This window comes from Lontra canadensis, unplaced genomic scaffold (assembly GCF_010015895.1).
Source record: "Lontra canadensis isolate GAN:19392208 unplaced genomic scaffold, GSC_riverotter_1.0 scaffold14, whole genome shotgun sequence".
NCBI classification, from domain to species: domain Eukaryota; kingdom Metazoa; phylum Chordata; class Mammalia; order Carnivora; family Mustelidae; genus Lontra; species Lontra canadensis.
Genome location: NW_022631008.1, coordinates 15,416,723 through 15,432,747, shown reverse-complemented (window position 1 = coordinate 15,432,747; position 16,025 = coordinate 15,416,723). Strand labels below are relative to the sequence as shown.

General features: G+C 35.9%; 1 long non-coding RNA gene across 1 annotated transcript in view; it reads right to left on the bottom strand.

Moving 5' to 3' along the window:
• The window catches only part of LOC116868108, a 395,692-nt gene that overhangs the window by 187,343 nt on the left and 192,324 nt on the right, over positions 1-16,025 (bottom strand). The gene's annotated exons all lie outside the window — the stretch shown is intronic.

The window sequence follows — 16,025 nt, the reverse complement described above, 5'->3', positions numbered from 1 at the left end:
AAAAAAAACAATACCATGAGATAGATTTATTGAAAGTAAACTTCTGGGAAAATTCAATCCAATTTTACATTTGTATCTATCATAGAGTACAATAAAGGCTTATCTCCAGAATAACGGCTGGAATCAGAATGTTCTTAATTACTGCAGTTTCTGAGAAAACAAAGATAAAAACACATTTTATGAAAGCTGAAAACCAAAAGAACATTCTAGTAAACATTTAGCCAATAAGGAAATTCAATGAATATTACAGCTCTATTCCGTTAAAGCCTTTACTGTATATAGGAAATGTGAGATTTCTATCCCTAAGTCTTCCATAAGTGCAGAGTTGACATAAACAACTCTAAAATTTCATGAAGTAGTGAATTCAATGGACATTTGATTTTCTAGTGACATTCCCACCAGAGTTCTTGAATGCAAATACTATGTGCATATCAGGCGCCAGCCAGTTAGTTCACATTAAGAGAAGTATGTGAGTCTTGGTGAATAGACATCAACTTACACATTCTCTAAATAAACCAGTACACTGTCTCCCCACAATCTTACCTTCTTCTCATGGCTTTTATTTAAGCTAGAATTTTTAAAAATTCATTAAGTTGGTTGCAAATTTCAGTTCCAAACACTAATAGGCTTTTGTTTTAACTCTCAGATGAGGTAATAAAAATTAATTAAAACAGCACTATCCAGTAAAATGAAGCTTTCATTCAATCTATGGCAATGTGTCTTCTGGCTGATTCCAAAAGGACATTTTATAGATATCATCCCCAATTCTAGATCATGTTATGAAGAAAGAAATAGGTAGTTTGGTTCTTGCCAACCTTCTGTTCTGTTTGAGAAATTGGATATTTTCCCCAGCTTTACTGTCAATCCATAAAGTGATAAAATTGCTTTCTAATCACTTAGATTTAGGTGTGTAGTCTGATGCAAATCAGATACAAACTTATTTGATAAAACAGCAACAGTGTAGAAGTTCTCAAAGGCCTGAACTAATAGCTTGCTAAAGCTATTATGGACTGTAATACACATTGTTTTATCATCCTTTCCTTAAATGAGCCTCTTTCTTATACTTTAAATCACTTCCCAAGACATAAGAAGTCTTCTTTGTCTCATTCATGTTAAACTGGTCTTTTGGGGGCACCTGGGTGGCTCGGTGGGTTAAAGCCTCTGCTTTCAGCTCCAGTCATGCTCTCAGGGTCCTGGGGTTGGCCCCACGTTGGGCTCTCTGCTTGGCGGGGAGCCTGCTTCCCTTTCTCTCTCTGCCTGCCTCTCTGCCCACTTGTGATCTCTCTGTGTCAAAATAAATAAATAAAATTAAGAAAAAACAAAAACCTGGTCTTCTTTCCCACAAGATACCATCAATTTTCACACTCAAACAGCTATTTATCTCACTCTTGAAGATTCCTCAGGTATATATCAAGTAAATTATGTTCAGAATCATGTATCCAGTCCTAATTTAAATATGTTTGAAATTTCTTTTAAATGTTTGTTTGCTTATCCATGTATCTATCCATCCATCCAACTAACATTGATTAGAAACATTGAATATGTGATGTGCTCTGCAAGGTGGTTTCCCCTTCAGCCTTATCCCACATACAGGAGAAATTGCTTGGCTCAGAAAGTACCCAAACAAGCAAATATAAAAACATCTTTGTGCAGAAAAACAAATGCATCCTATAGAAAAGTAATCATTTCAATTGAGATATGGATAATATTCTTGAATTTTTTTTATTTAAGCCTTAACAGGATGTTCAACTTATTCCATGGTTTATCTGCTGCCCTCCACCTCAGTTATGACTATTCGTACACAAACAATAGAACCATGCAGAATCATAGAGGGAATCTAAGAGAGTTTCTGGCCTCAGGAGCTGCTAATCTTGTGGGAAGATAGGAAAATAAATATACAATCTAACTTAATTTTTTAAAACACTTCAAGTGTTGTAGGAAGAATGGTTTAGGAGCAGTACTCAGACAGAGTCTTCAGAAATGGCTTTCCAAGGTGAGATGATATACTATCTGCGTTTTATAAAATTAGTTTTATTTGGCCAGAAAAATGGGTGACAAAAGGGAACAGCACCAGGACTAGTATGAAGGGGATGCACGGAACTATAGCAGTTTAGTATGACTGAGTAGAAGGTATGATGTATACAAGTGGAACCTGGGGTGGAGACTCTACGCAAGGTCAAGTTAAGCTATTTCAGGAAACTCAAAATATACCACAGATCTAAAGGAGCCAATGAAGGGGTTTAAGGGAAAATGAAATAATTAGGCTTTAGGTTTGCATCTTAAAGTATTTGCAAGGACTGCATCGTTCATACCAGTTAACTAAGGAAGGAAAATTAGAGACAAGGTCTCCCAGTAAAATATAAGAAGGAGGTGGAGATTCTCTGAAAAGCCCTCTCCCAGGGGGATCCGTTCCCGCAGTCGACCCTTGAATTTATGGGTTCCTTATTCACATCTGGTTCTGGACTCAAATTCCCTCCCTCCATTCTCCTCCCCTTCATGAGTTAAGCTTCATGTAGCATTTTTTGTCCTATAACCTGATTTCACTTCATTAATCTTCTCAATTCTTTAAGATCTCAGTCCATTCCTACCAACTTCTTTCTCCTGAGGAGAAGAAAGAAGTAAAAAAAAAAACAAATAAGTTGCATTCTTTAAAAAAAAAAAATGTAGTATTGTAAATTTATACACTAATCATATGTCTACATATTTCTCATACCTAACTATTCTAAAAAACATATATTCACAGTATGGCTCTATGTAATTAGTTTCCTTACATTTTATGCTTATCTAGTGATATCTATATTTTAGGATAAAAATAATTTCAGTAAATACATATGCAACACCAGCCACTGACATAAAGAATACATAATGAAATAGTTATATTCCAAGAGAAAAATCAGGTGATAAACTTTCAAGTATTTCAGGTAGAACATTAGAAGAGAAATAAATAATAAAACTATACATATGGGTGTGTGTGTACACACATACACACACACATGAACTATGCAAATACTGATTTTTCTATTTTAAGCTATGTTGTTGAGCTTATTGGGTTACTATAAGAATCTTATAGGAAAAAGAAAAAAAAAAACCCCACCCTGAAACAGCACTGTGGAGACTTAAAACAAAAAACAAAAAACAAAACAACAACAAAAAAATTCCACCACTATATAGCTTTCCATGTGGAGCCCATAATGTCCTTGATAGAGAACATCATGTATTGGGACACATATGTTGGTTTCTACTATTTCTTTGATTAGCCCTCATTCTTGCTCTTCAGGGTTTCTATCATAATACAGGAAAATAAAATTTTAAGCCCAGAAGGATTTTTACAGTAATGCAAGCTATTGATTTGTGCAATTTTTTTCAACCAGAGCTTACTATTGCGTCCAGATTCCTTACAGCTCCAATATGCCCAGTGGGTTAATATTAGGTAAGATACAAGCTGTTAGAAAACTCCCAGAAAAAAATTTTCCCCTCAATGTTGCTACCTATTTCAAGCCCCTATGGAAGAGTAACAAAAACTTTATTTCTTTGTTTTTATCCAAACCTCAGACTTTACATATATTCTGAGTGATAAAAATCAGTCATGAAATATTAATTCAAACCATGATTTTCCTGTGCTGGTTAGCTTTAAAACACTTATTTTAATGGGCATATCCATGTGTGTTGTCCAGCCCCAAAAGACATCTTTAACTGTTACCATCCTCACTCCCTGCAAAAGGCCATGGGTGAGCTATAAATAACCACTGTTATTGCATTCTTTAGTTGGTCATCTTATCTTTCCACCATATGCCTCCCCTAGGCTCTGCTTTGAATTTTCTTCTGGATCCCAGTCTCAAGCCCTTTGGTTTTTAAACTAGATCCATCCATCCGATGTCTAATCTCTAGAGATTATCCTCCAGTTCAGAGGCAACTTTATAGGAAGCTTAAGCTTCATGGTACCTCATTTGCACAGATGATGGGCCTGAGTGGGGAACTAATAATATTTTCATAAAAGTTTTCTTTTTAGACATACTGAAAGGTAAGAATTTTTCTTTTTCAAAGAGAACTCCCCTCTCCCATATTTTTATAAGCTTTGGACCTCAAAAAACCCATAACTGCCCCTAACTTCGTCCCTACACTGGCTTTCTGGTTGAGGTCCCCTTTGTAGGACTATTGTCTTTTCATCTCCACCATCTGGGTTCTACTCACTGAGGTCCCCAGGCATATTCCGGCTTGGGTAAGGTTCTTCTAGGTTTCTGGACATAATGCCATGCCGGGTTCAGCTCTGGGTCCTGCTTATTAGTATAGGAAAATGAGCACCTGAACTACAATAAATAGTATGAGACAAATATCCCCCTAAAAGCAAGTACATGTATAAAATGCAAAATTAAGACACACACACACCCCTCCCGCCAAGTATAGAAACCAGTTTACTTTCATCATCTGCAGCCAGTTTCTCTGGGATGTATCCTAGGGTCACAAGAAAACCATGAGAAAAAGAAAACTACTTCTCATGCCAGACACATCTAAATATCTCTAAGTGATAAGGTTTGTCATGGATCTCAGGTCTTGAAAGTGTGTTTGTTTCCACCTAAACGCTTGGCACCATCACAGACTGCAGCCTGCGCTGAAAAAGCTGTGCATGTGAGGCTGTCCACCTGCAGAATGGCAGGTGGAAAATTATTCAGGAGAAGGAGTTTAATTGGTGACCTTTAAAATAATGATTCATTAACTTAAAACACTTTTACTATGTCAGCATGAGTGCTTCAATTGAAACTAATGTATTTAAATCAAAAACAGTAGGTCTTATTTAACCTATCTTAAACCAAAAAGGTACATTTTAAAAACTTTACAAAAAAAAATCTTTATCTTTCTTTCCCCTTCTCCATTCCCGTTTCCTGTTTTTCCTTCCTTCATTTCTTTGCTTTTCTGTTCCTTCATTCCCACCCCTCCATTAAGCCATATTTTTGTTACTTGGGCAGTCTCCATTTGTTCATTTGGAGATGAAGTGGCACCTGCAGAGTAGACTCTAATCCTAAACAGTCAAATCCTTTCTCCATTTCCTGGAAGTAAATGAGCAAAGTGACTTCAAGAATAACTCTTCCAACCAGGCAAAGAAGTCAGACAGACCAGTATTCGATTTTTGTTTTGTTTTGTTTTGTTTTGTTTTTAGAGACAGAGTGAGAGCGAGAAAAAGAGAGAACAGATGTACATGTGCAAGTGGGGGCAGGGGCAGAGGGAGAGAGAAAGAGAGATGCTCAAGTGGGCTGCACACTCAGAGCAGAGCCCCGAAGCAGGGCTTGATCTCAGGACCCCAAAATCATGGCCTGAGCTAAAATCAAGAGCCAGGGACTCAGTCTACTGAGCCACCCAGGTACCCCTCCCCCTCCATTCAATTTTTTTGTTTGTTTGTTTAATTTATTTGACAGATCACAAGTAGGCAGAGAGGCAAGCAGAGAGACAGGAGGAGGCAGGCTCACTGCTGAGCAGAGAGCCCGATGCGGGACTCGATCCCAGGACCCTGAGATCATGACCTGAGCTGAAGGCAGAGGCTTTAACCACTGAGCCACCCAGGCGCCCCCCTCCATTCAATTTTTGACCTGATTTTTATTGGCTACTGCATGGGGCTATTTGGATATGGAATGAAATAATATATGTAAAGCAACTGGTAAGGTTCTGGACCTTAATAATGGTTATTTTATTACATTCTTTGTCACAATCTAATCTTGGGCTATTCACAATGACCCAAAGAGAACAAAATCATGGCATGTATTGTCATATGCCCAGTCTAAAGACACCATTTTAGGTCTATGTTTAGCCTGAAATTTCCACAGAAAGAAAGGAGGACTGAGAAAGTGGGCAACCCATTAAGCAATATGCTAAATGTGTTGCATTACCCACAAAAATCAGATTCCCAAATGCTAACATGGATCTGAACCTAGTGCAGACATATGCAATCAGGCAGCTACTCTAGTACCAAGAAAATAAATGGCTGGGCAGAAGCTATATTTACTAGGACATGTTTGTGATTTTCAAAGCAAAATTTTGTGACCAGTTTTCATTATATTCCAGGCTATGTAACTTTTTATGGCATACACATTTATAAATAAAAGCATGAGAGCCTCTAAATCACTGACTTAGGCTGAAATGATGCCTCTAGGGTTTGGGATTATAAAAAAATAAAAAGAAACCGAGCAGGGATCATAAGGCAATATCCTACAGGAAGCAAATTGATACCTGGGATTACAGTAGCAATTCTTTTCTGGCATTCAGGAAGGAACATATTTTAGATAAACAAATGGGCAGAACATTTTGGATCTCTGTAAATAGATCTGAAAAGTCAGGCAAGAGCCTTTCCCTATATGGGTACAAATGACATCATTCATAACCTTTTGAGCAATTGGTGAATTTGGAAGAGCTATAATTTGCAGATATGATAGTACAGTTGAACTATTTATGCTATTTCACATTATAGTCTTGTTAGCAGAGTGTGAAAAGGGCTAAAATTTTTTTTACTAAATTTTTCATGATTCTTTTTTAAATAATAGAATTTTACCTGTAATACTGACATACTGATATTGATATATGTCTTTTTGGATCTGAAAACAGTAATAAGTACTGATTTATTTCCATATCAGTCTTTTATGATAGATGCCATGATTGCTATTTTTTGTAATGGATATGCAGACATAGGAAGTTAAGTGATAACAAAAGAGATCTTAAAGGATAGTAATTTTCTACTTTTTAGTCATATGTTCAACAAGTATCAGTATACAAAGTACTGAGTGGGGAGTCTGGAGGAGCTTGAAATGAGAAAGGCCACATCACGTTAGTCCTTAAGGAATTCAGAAACTATAGGAGAAAGGAGATGTTATACAAATACTTAGGATGTAAAAAGCAACTTAACATGTGCTATGAGAAATGTACAAACATGGGGTCATAAAGTTCTAAAGGAAGTAAAAAGTATGCCCAAGATAACTCAAAAAAGCTTTGTGGGAAAATTTCACTTAATCTAGACTGTGAATTATAATCAAAATTTTGAAATGAAAAAGATTTGTTGTGATGTATTCTAAGAACTTGATTTTAGGTAAACTTGTATATGTTCCTGTTGGATAAAAACTCCGAAAAATAAAATCAGAATCTAACAAACGGAGAGAAATCCTTTGACTTTTGTGCTCATAAATTTTCCCAATTATTTCTAATCTGGTGCAAAGATCAAAGTATTCTAGGGATAAGAAATAGTCTGAGCAAAAAATAAAAAAATCATTAACTCTCTACTGGTTACTGCATCTGAGTCCTGATGACTAGCAGAGGAAGGGTGGAGTAAGCAGTATTACTGACATCATCTGGAGAACTCTGTGACATGTCCGGTGAACACTGTAGTTTCAATTAAGAACACATATACCCTATCTCACTTAGCTGAGTACTTATTTCAAAAGACATTAGAATAAGAGACATCAATAACAAATTACTACATGTTTGTTACATTTCCTTTTTAGTATATTTTTGCATTTACCTAACCATGAAAAACACTGTTTTGATTTTATTTGAATATACATCCATCTGGATGGGGTGCAGGATTTAAATTGGTTGTGCTGCTTTGATAAAGTGCATAAATTACTCTCCCTTTTATTCATGCCATTCCCTTTCATTATTTATAGTTATGCTCACTGAAGAGAACAAATAAATCCTATGACGACACTATACAAGCCCCTGTTGGAAATATTATGTGTTCGCATACACTAATCCCTTTCACGGGGTGAAGGCATTACAAACAGTTCCTCATGCCCTGGGTTTCCCCTGTGCGCTTAGGGTCACTAGCAGGCTTGTGCAGAAACAAATGTTACTACTGGTGAAAATCAGGCACTTGGGACCTGGTGAAAAACAGAGGGTTAAGAGTGTTTGATACGTGAATAACCATAAATAAGAATCTCCACCTACTTCAAAATTAGTTGTAGGTTTATTACTAAAGCAACTTTCCCTTTAACTCATGTTAATAACTCCTGGGTTTGAAAACATGATCTTGGGTCAGTGCTGGTGTAGTTCACATTCTCAAAGGTAATAATTTAAATATCAGTGAATTTAAGATATAGCTGACTACAATCCTTTGCATAAGCAGTGCAAAAATATTCAGAACCAACAGGAAAAAATGAATTTGTATACTCAATTTGAATAGAATTAGTGAATCAGGACCACACAAACTAAACTTGGGTGTGAAGGAAACGCATCCAGAGAGACAAGGAGCAGGATGAGCAAGGGTTGCCGGAGGAGGGAGGGAAGGGGAAGATGAGGGAGGACCAAGCAAATAGCCTCTTTATACATTGAGATGGTTTTGAGAATAATAATGTGCTAGTTTCTTCTTCTTTTTTTTTTTTTAATCCAAGTAGCTATTGAAAATTGTAATGATTTCAGTCTAAAAAGCAATGCTGGAAAGCCTCTTCGGAGATTGCCAACTCCCACTGTGCAGAAACACTGTGTCCCTGCATGCTGGTGTAATGGAGACAAACAAAAGAAACACTTCAAGGAAAGAGGAAGCAGAAGAGGGAGGGCAAAAAAGCACAAAGTATATGGTTCCCAGAAAAACAGTAAGAGTTTTAGCAATGACCAAATCCAAGCATTGCAACCCCCAAGTTTGAAACTGATGTAAGTTAAATAAAAAGCTCAACAATTTAAGAAATATATTACATAATTATATTCTCACTCAAAAAAACAGTAACTTATCATCAACAATGATGTTCTAGCCCCACTTGCAGTGATACCCACTCCCCATGTTAAACCAGACCAATTTGATTTCACCTTTTCAGATATTGGGCAGGGTCTATTGGGAGTAGATATATCTCAAAGATTATTAGTATGGAAGCACATTGCTCTATTGCTTCTGTCTGCTTGCATGTATCTCCCATTTTCTCCCACTTTTGGCAAAATACATGCTTTAAAAATCAACATATGTAACTACACAATGAAAGTATCTTAATTATGATTATTCTCCTTAGTTACTTCAGTTCCTCTAAGGATTTAAACATGGCTTATTACCTCCAGATTCTGACCATTATAAAAAGGTCAATAATAATTACTGTTTATTTGCTTGCAAATGCTACTAATGTAAAATTTTTGTGAGATGGTGAAAACCAATACTGCATGTATTTTCTAGAAAAACCTATTAAGATCAACATTTTAGGAAAGTATATTTAAATTCATTTTTATCTCAGATTCTTTTAATCGCAGTATCTATTTTTAAAAGTATGAAATGAGAAAGCCTATCCCTACTTAGTGCCATTATTTCTATACCAGAAATGGATGCTTCTTGCATATTCATTATATATCTTCGTATTGTAAATGAGCTTATAATTTATAACTATGTTATTCATCTTTTTATCAGGTTTATCAATAAGTGTCTTTAGAGTATTTTGTTAGTGCTACATTTCAAAAATGGTGCAATGCAAATGAAGCATCTATTTCTCATAACCAGCAACTCACCCCTGATCAGATCACACTCAATCCTTCTGATAGAAGATCCTCACAACTCTATTTGGAAAGCAAATCATGATATCTGAAAACTTAAAAAAAAAAAAAAAAAAAAGCAAAAAATGGGGGAAACATGGTAGCCAAAAATGTTAAACCATCAATTTCATCAAAATTATTTCTAAGGTCACAAAATATTCTGATAATAAGCTATTTTTAAGGTTTTTGTCTTTTTAAGAGACATGATCTTTATTATGCTAGCATATTATCATTAAGTGTTACAAAACCTAATTCTAAAATTTACCAATGTATAGCTCTTTCATTATTATACAGAAGTATTTTATCAATGGACAAAAAATATCATTGAATAATGCATTTAAATAATAGTTGTTTAGTACAATATTATTACACTTAATATCTGAGTAGCTATTAAACACACCTGACTATCTCTAAGGAGAATAATAAAGAACAATACAGGAATTCAGCTCTCACTGCCAGTCCTTGTTTATGAGTCTTAGTTAAAGAAAACCTTTTTTTTTTTAATATTATTCAAGAATTCAAAAGGCCTAGCTGTTAACTACAGGCGGATACATTCTTATTCATAATACCCAAATGTTTCATTTTGATCTCTTGTCCCTTTTCTTTTTAATTATTTATTCTTAGTGCTAGAATATTATATACAATATAATGGTAGTTATTATTACATAATGGCTAAAATTTATGAAACATTTGCCAAGTGCCATGCACTGTTATAAGAGCTTTAAATATCCTGACACATTTAATTCTCACAACAACCTGAGAGATGTATTTTATTATCCCAGTTATACAGATGAAAGGTTAAATATCTTGCCCAAGAGCAAATACATTTTAATTGAAAGTCAGAATTAAACCTAGGCCATTTGACTTGTGCATATTACTTCTAGTATTGATAAGTCAATGCCTTTCAATGCCTAAATATATCTATATTCATTTGAATATATTCATATTGCCATATGATTTTACATACTAGTATTTCCAAAGAGTCAAATACATATAGTTTATAAGTATAATATACCTTGTAGAGGAACCACTACTCCCATCTTCTGAAAATAAAATTTGAAAAGATAGAAGGTAGAAAGAAAAAGTGAGAGAACCTCTGATTGACCTCAAGAAGAGAGAAAATGATGGGGGCCACATAGGACTTCAAAGAACAAAGGATTTTAGTCATTTCCTTCCTTTTCTTTTTCCTTTGGTAATATTGATAGGAGCTTGTTTTTTACTTTTTATTTTAAAAAAGGGAAAAAAGGAAGAAAAAGAAGTCTTTGTCAATTAACAACCATTAAGGGGCAGAGGCTCTAACTTCACCCTTGCAAGATCCAGACAATTATTTTTTTTAGAACACAAGTTTTCTATAGGATACTTTATAGCAAATTCTGTCCACCTTCTTTCCTCATAATGCTTAACAGGACAGTCTGAGAGAGTGGTTGCTCATCCCCAGCTCAGCAATGGGTTGCTGGCTAAACAATTAGCAGGTCAGTCTGAAGAAAGGACTCTGATGACTGTAGAAAACTCTAGGTGATGATGCTCGCTGGTAGTCTCAGCGTCACCTATAAACCTGTCTTAGGTCTTTCACACCTGGAACTGAGTTTCATTTACATTCAGACTGGAAGCAGTAAAGCAACCTGGTACAGTGACATACAAAGTTGGAAAGTCACAGTCTGTGCTCTCTAGAAGCTCACAACTAGTGAATGTGTGAGTGGCAGAGACTGAGGAGGTTTAGTATAGCTCTGAGGGATTGTGCAGGTTGTGAAGGAGGACAAGGTCCCATAATCCAGGAAGGGGCAGGGGCTGAGACAGGGTAATCAGGAAGACTTCACACAAGAGATAATTGTATGTGGGTCTTGCAGAAGGTTTTGTCACTGAGCCAGCCAAAGAGAACAGGGAGAGGGATATGCAGAGATGAAAACATTTCTTGCCAGAAGAAAAATAAAACAATCCAATCAATTTCACTTGTGCAGAAATCAGTTCTTAGAAACTACTTACAAACTCCAGCAGAGCAGAAGGTTTCTCATCCATTCCCAGCAAGTCTGTAATCCCACATGGGGCTCTCTTCATTCATTTGCCGAGACTATGAATATGGGGCAGCAGTGGCGAAGTCATTCAGTGATGACTTTAACCCCTCAGCCCTCCTTCTTTTAGTCATAACACCTTCCTCCCATTTTGCTGCTCCTATGTTTGGAGTTCTGGTAAGCAGGGTGCTTGTAGCTTTAAAAATGCAAAATGGTTGCCAAAAAGAACAGTTTTGCCATGTAGCAAATGTTCATACTCTGCAATGCTAATTTCTGTCCTTTCCTATAGTTATACAGGTTACTATGTGCAATGAATTAAACATTAATGAAAATTATTCCATGATGCTATTAGGGAATATATTGAGAAAATAGATGTTTTAGTACAGGTGCTGCCATTCTAAGGAGGTTACTTCTTTTTCCCCCAAGAATTGAAAAGCCACAGAAATGAAAGCATTTGGAAAATGCAACTATTGAAAAACTTAGCATGAGTAATTTTCTGTTTCTTAATTTGGGTACCAGTTACATGGACATGTGCCGCTTGAAAAAATTTAGCAGTTCTACACATATGACAGGTATACTTTCATCTATGTATATTATATATTAATAAAAACTTTAAGAAACTTTAGCATAAACAATGAACTTAATACATTCAAAATGCAGAAACAGAATCATAAGTTTCAATTTCAAATCTAAAATAAAACACCAGATAAATAGGAGAAAACCCTTCCCCACATAGAAATGGATTTTTTTCATCTCTTAAAGAAATTCAATCAAACGAAATAGGTATCCTGGCTATGCGATATTCAGGGGAAATTCCCCCAAATATATACTTACTAATGAATTATGAAATGATATTTTTCAAAAAATTTTACTTGAGCTCTATGCATTGCTGCTTTTGTTTCCACCTTTGTGTTTCTTTCTGTATAACTGAACAGCCCTAGAGGCTGACAGATAGTTTATGTGGCATTTAAGAACAGAGAAGGAGGCTCCATCAGACAAGAGTGGCAATGAGCTGAGTGACTTTATGGAACACTATAGGTGGGAAAATTACCTTGATGCTTTCTACTTGTGCTGATTTTTTCCTTCTGCTGACACTTCTGATGCTCTGAAAGTTGCTTTGCTCACATCCTCTGCTACTGGTGTCAAAGCACACTCTCAATCTTCACATGCCAAAAAAGGAGGAAAACCTTATTTCAATGCCCAAAAGACTTAGCTCCTGTCAAAGATATTCATTTAACACTCACAGTTGGTCTATGGCAACTTGAAGACGTTGTCTTAAAAAGTAGGGCTGGTTGGGGGGGTAAAGAAGAAAAGGCCTGACTTTCTAGGGAAATCTCATGTTTTCCACATCCTGAAGGCATTTAATAAAAAGAGGTTCCATACTCCTAAATGAAGGAGGCAATTTCAACCATTATTTATAAGATCTATGCTTCTACTGAAAAGGGGTGGTTCGCCAACATAAGTTCATTTCGCTTGGCTAAGAACGGAAATATTCTAAAAACAATTAAGTTTATTATTTGCAAAGCTTTCTCCTATAAAAATCACTGCCACTTAATCTTATTTCTTTTTTGGTTTTGGCCAGTTATAGCTTATAATTTCATGATAAGAAAAATCACCACCAACATTAATGACAAATTTTAATTTTCCTAATGTTTCAAGAACTCTAAATATCTTACAAAAAATATGGTCATTCCAAAATACGTGTGGCACTTAATTCTAATCTACATGAAATAAGGACATAAAAGTCCAAGTCATTTATAAAAGGTGATCAAATGTTTTAATAGAGATTTGCTATCTGGCTGAATGGCAGACGGAGGACAAGCCATTCTCCTATTTACTCTGGCCACATACACCTTCATATTGCATGTTCATCTCCCATCCCCACCCCAATATTCTTTTCCAATGGTCTTGTTTGTATCACCCTGAAATCTATCCCAGAACATAGTAAAGTACACAAACTTAGTTCATTGAGCCCCTTTTCTTTCCTTAGGTTATTTTTGAAAACTGTGTATTTTACACAATAAATCCTAATTCAGCCAATAACAGTTCATTCAAACAGCATCTGAATTTTAAAATTGGCTCCTTTTCAGACAATTAGTTGGGGTGCCAATTTCCCAGTCAAATAAAATCATTTTTCCATTAACATTTTTGGTTATATAATCTGCTATACAAATATAATACTATTAAAACTCAATGTGCAAATTAAGTCCCTAGAATATCTCAGTTGCCAATTTGGTCAGATAATTCCAAGCATACATTTTGCTGTCATTTAAATTGGAGATTTTTTGCTGGCTGATTACTTTCTCAGGGTGAGAATGTGGCTGAAGAGCCCAGTGCATGTCTCAGATTTTCCACACTTTGTACACATGGAAACTGTCTTTGGGCTGGGACTCTCTCCTCTGTCTGTAGAGCATATTGTACTTACAGCCCAGCCTTTCCTCCTTCTAGGCTGCCAGACACATTTGCCCAAAATGAGTCACTCAGTCTTTGATTTTTTGCATGTAAGTTTGGCCTGTCTGATGTTGTTTGCACAGCCATGCCACATTGTTAGAAGTTGTGATTCAATGTGTCCTTGGAGCTTTTCTTTTGCCAGCCCTGCCTACTCTTACTGCCCCCATTTCAGCTTGCTGTTGCGCAGCTGACTCAGGGCTTAAAGTGAACCATCCCCCATGTTTGCCCAGTTCCCATGCTTGCTGCTGTGCTGATCCTCACTTCACAGTTATAGGCCCAACTGGGGGCACACTTTTAGTAATCTCGCTTTCCCATTTATGTCACATATGTCTTGCAGGTGATGCGGGAAGCTGCCTGCGACATCTGTGACAGATCCAGACCTCCCAACCATATGGGAGGTTGGACAGTACCAAACATTTGATTAGATCCAGAGTTTGGTGCCACATTTATTGCCAACCTTCCAAAAGGCATACGGGCCATCTTGAGTCAGTTTCTATTTCTTTGTTCCCAGAGCTACAATTCAGAGTAGTTTGATTTTCAACAACATCAGTAATATACAGCACCATCACCTACAGATTACTGGTTCTACCATTCTTCAGCTCCATTCCTGGACAAATTACTTAACAGCTTTACAGCTCAGTTCCCTAATTCATAAACTTGTGATAATAATCATTTCTGTTTCACAGAGATAATATAAAAGATAAAATGAAAAATTGATATATGTAAATTATTTAATATACACAAATGTTCAATAAATGTTAGCTATTGGAGTACACATGATAAACCATGTTCTTTAGGCATTAGTATAACATATGTAGCTTGCAAAAAATATGTGTTATATTTACTTCATCAGCTTTCATTTTGTTCCTTGATTTATTGTAATTTTTATTAAACCTGTCTTCGACATCTTAAGAACATAAGTCTCCAAAAGTTGCATCAGTCCCTGGACTGACTAAAATTATTCCAGTCCATTTCATATTTCCTTCCCAAATACCACTAAGGTTCCACTCTCTTTATGGAGGACAAAAAGAATTCTCTATTGAGTGCCCCAATTCAGCAAAAGTTCTTAAAGTCACTTGTATTCTCTTGGAATTCCAATTGTGTGTCCATCATTCTGCTGCTCAGTTCTGAAAACTGGAATCTAAGACTGGTTATCTAGACCCTCCTTCAGTTCCATGTGCTTGACCTCTGAGTCTAGTTAAGCTATTTTCTCTAGTTTTGTTTCCCAGCCTGACTTGTCACTGTCATAGCATCTAACTTCACAATATCCTCAAATAAACAGAAATGAAAAGGATCTTAACAGGCATCTTGTCTTCCACAGAAGGAATCATTTTCTGCCTGTTGAGTAGTCTGCTGAAAGACTTTTGGTAAAGGAGACCTCCTTTCTGATGTTATTAAATCACTGCCATTGATACTGTGGAAAATTTGCTTACTTGGCAGTCAAATATATCATGTAGCTTATTATGAATACATAGAGTACATTTTTGCATGCCTGACCTTGCAAAATGTTGAGAACAGCTATAATATCATCCTCAAATTTTACCCTTTCCAACTGAAACATCTTCAGTTCTATCATTCTTCATGAATTCTATCCCTTTCCCCATTTGAGTGGCTTATTTCATTTAGTTCTTAAACATAAATAAACTATACTTTCTTTGTAGAAAGATGAACTTTTTCTTTAAAAACCATAGTAAAGCAACAAGGAATAAAGGAATTTGGGGTTTTCCTTCTTTTTTGTCATAACATATGTTTTCTTAAAGGCAGTGGATTTAATCCTCTTCTTGTCCTAAATTTTGCTCCCCAGGGCCTATTTGCCCTGATTACTTTTCTGTGAAGATTAAGATTTGGGGCACAAGTTTTAGCATTGCTGTCACAAATGTGTTACTCAATGGAACTTATCTTTGGTTATAAACTCTTTATCTTACCTGTGTTTATATGCTTTTTGGGTGTGGATAATACACAGAGTTGCACAGTGGTAACATCCTATGACTCTTGCCTTTCTCACTATAATTATTTTGTTATAAATCATAATTCCTTTTCCTTTTCATTTTTTTAGACTTCCATCATTTTTTAACTGTATTC